This window comes from Capsicum annuum, unplaced genomic scaffold, assembly GCF_002878395.1.
Source record: "Capsicum annuum cultivar UCD-10X-F1 unplaced genomic scaffold, UCD10Xv1.1 ctg73197, whole genome shotgun sequence".
NCBI classification, from domain to species: Eukaryota; Viridiplantae; Streptophyta; class Magnoliopsida; order Solanales; family Solanaceae; genus Capsicum; species Capsicum annuum.
The window spans coordinates 1,623-4,108 of record NW_025883186.1 but is presented as its reverse complement, the minus strand read 5'-3'; the positions used below and the strand labels follow the sequence as shown (position 1 = coordinate 4,108).

General features: G+C 49.6%; 6 non-coding genes and 1 pseudogene across 6 annotated transcripts; all 7 read left to right on the top strand.

Annotated features, from left to right (window-relative positions):
* The first annotated feature begins 19 nt into the window (after positions 1-19).
* Positions 20-138, top strand: LOC124894347. Its single transcript, XR_007051150.1, has one exon. It is a non-coding gene; the product is annotated as a 5S ribosomal RNA (ribosomal RNA).
* A 175-nt stretch (positions 139-313) lies between these two features.
* Positions 314-430, top strand: LOC124894345 (annotated as a pseudogene).
* Positions 431-605: 175 nt separating this feature from the next.
* Positions 606-724, top strand: LOC124894346. Its single transcript, XR_007051149.1, has one exon. It is a non-coding gene; the product is annotated as a 5S ribosomal RNA (ribosomal RNA).
* Positions 725-900: 176 nt separating this feature from the next.
* LOC124894341 lies at positions 901-1,019 on the top strand. The gene has a single exon (XR_007051147.1). It is a non-coding gene; the product is annotated as a 5S ribosomal RNA (ribosomal RNA).
* A 709-nt stretch (positions 1,020-1,728) lies between these two features.
* On the top strand, positions 1,729-1,847 carry LOC124894348. The gene has a single exon (XR_007051151.1). It is a non-coding gene; the product is annotated as a 5S ribosomal RNA (ribosomal RNA).
* Positions 1,848-2,023: 176 nt separating this feature from the next.
* LOC124894349 lies at positions 2,024-2,142 on the top strand. The gene has a single exon (XR_007051152.1). It is a non-coding gene; the product is annotated as a 5S ribosomal RNA (ribosomal RNA).
* A 177-nt stretch (positions 2,143-2,319) lies between these two features.
* On the top strand, positions 2,320-2,438 carry LOC124894339. Its single transcript, XR_007051145.1, has one exon. It is a non-coding gene; the product is annotated as a 5S ribosomal RNA (ribosomal RNA).
* The last annotated feature ends 48 nt before the right edge of the window (positions 2,439-2,486 follow it).

The following is a 2,486-nucleotide window of genomic DNA, read 5'->3' as shown; positions in this document are numbered from 1 at the left end:
TTGGAGTGCTGGGAATGAAGGATGTGATCATACCAGCACTAACTTATCGGATCCCATCGGAACCCCGAAGTTAAGCGTGCTTGGGCGAGAGTTGTACTAGGATGGGTGACCACCTGAGAAGTCCTCGTGTTGCATCCCTTCTTTTTTTTTCCTTTAATATTCGGTTTAATTTTGCCGGTTTGATCGGCGAATCTTTTTATTTTTCCTCTAGGCGGAAACAAGAAAGGGGGCGAGGCGCGGAGGCCCGCGTGCGGGGTGTGACGGGCGGCGCAGGAGAAAGAGGCTTAATAGAATTTGGAGTGCTGGGAATGACGGTTGCTATCATACCAGCACTAACGCTCCGGATCCCATCAGACCTTTAAAGTTAGCGTGCTTGGGCGAGAGTAGTACTAGGATGGGTGACCCCTGGGAAGTCCTCATGTTGCACCCCTTCTTTTTTTTTTTCCTTTAAAATTCAATTAATTTTGTCGGTTCGATCGGCGAATCTTTTTGTTTTTCTCTCGGCGGAAACGAGAAAATGGGAAAGGCGCAGGGGCGCGCGTGTTGGGTGTGACGAGCGGCGCAGGAGAAAGAGGCATAATAGAATTTGGAGTGCTGGGAATGACGGATGCGATCATACCAACACTAACGCACCGGATCCCATAAGAACTCCAAAGTAAAGCGTGCTTGGGCGGGAGTAGTACTTGCATGGGTGACCCCCTGGGAAGTCCTCGTATTGCATCCGTTCCTTTTTTTTTCCTTTAAAATTCGGTTTAATTTTGCCGGTTCGATCGGCGAATCTTTTTGTTTTTCCTCTGGGCGGAAACGATAAAGGGGGCAACGAACAGGGGCGCGCGTGCGGGGTGTGACGGGCGGCGGAGGAGAAAGAGGCATAATAAAATTTGGAGTGCTGGGAATGACAGATGTGATTATACCAGCACTAACGCACCGGATCCCATCGGAACCCCGAAGTTAAGCGTGCTTGGGCGAGAGTTGTACTAGGATGGGTGACCCCTTGGAAAGTCCTCATGTTGCATCCCATCCTTTTTTTTTCCTTTAAAATTCAATTAATTTTGCCGGTTCGATCGGCGAATCTTTTTATTTTTCCTCTAGGCGGAAACAAAAAAGGGGCCGAGGCGCGGAGGCCCGCGTGCGGGGTGTGACGGGCGGCGCAGGAGAAAAAGGCTTAATAGAATTTGGAGTGCTGGGAATGACGAATGCGATCGATCTACGAATCTACGAAGTTAAGCGTGCTTGGGAGAGAGTTGTACAAGGATGGGTGACCCACTGGGAAGTCCTCGTGTTGCATCCCTTCCTTTTTTTGTCCTTTAAAATTCGGTTTAATTTTGCCGGTTCGATCGACGAAACTTTTTGTTTTTTCTCTTGACGAAAACAAGAAAGGGGGCGAGGCGCGGAGGCCCGCGTGCGGGGTGTGACGGGCGGCACGAGAGAAAGAGGCATAATAGAATTTGGAGTGCTGGGAGTGACGGATGCGATCATACCAGCACTAACGCACCGGATCCCATCAGACCTCCAAAATTAGCATGCTTGGGCGAGAATTGTGTTGCATCCCTTCATTTTTTTTTCCTTTAAAATTCGGTTTAATTTTGTCGGTTCGATCGACGAATCTTTTGGTTTTTCCGCTTTGCGGAAACTAGAAAGGGGGCAAGGCACAAGGGAGCGCGTGCAGGGTGTGACGGGCGGCGGAGGACAAAGAGGCATAATAGAATTTGGAGTGCTGGGAATGACGGATGCGATCGTACCAGCACTAACGCACCGGATCCCACCGGAACTCCGAAGTTAAGTGTGCTTGGGAGAGAGTTGTACTAGGATGGGTGACCCACTGGGAAGTCCTCGTGTTGCATCCCTTCCTTTTTTTGTCCTTTAAAATTCGATTTAATTTTGCCGGTTCGATCGGCGAATCTTTTTGCTTTTCCTCTTGGCGGAAAAAAGAAAGGGGGCGAGGTGCGGAGGCCAAAGTGCTGGGTATGACGGGCGGCGGAGGAGAAAGAGGCATAATAGAATTTGGAGTGCTGTGAATGACGGATGCGATCATACCACCACTATCGCACCGGATCCCATCAGAACTCCTTAGTTAAGCGTGATTGAGCGAGAGAAGTACTAGGATGGGTGACCCCCTCGGAAGTCCTCGTGTTGCATCCCTTTCTTTTATTTTTCTTATTAAATTCGGTTTAATTTTGCCGGTTCGATCGGCGAATCTTTTTGTTTTTCCTCTGGGCGGAAAGGAGAAAGGGGGCAAGGCGTAGGGGCGTACGTGCGGGGTGTGACGGGCGGCGGAGGAGAAGGAGGCATAATAGAATTTTGAGTTCTGGGAATGACGGATGCGATCATACCAGCACTAATGCATCGGATCCCATCGGAATTTCGAAGTTAAGCGTGCTTGGGCGAGAGTTGTACTAGGATGGGTGACCCCCTGGGAAGTCCTCGTGTTGTATCCCTTCTTTTTTTTTTCCTTTAAAATTCGGTTTAATTTTGCCGGTTCGATC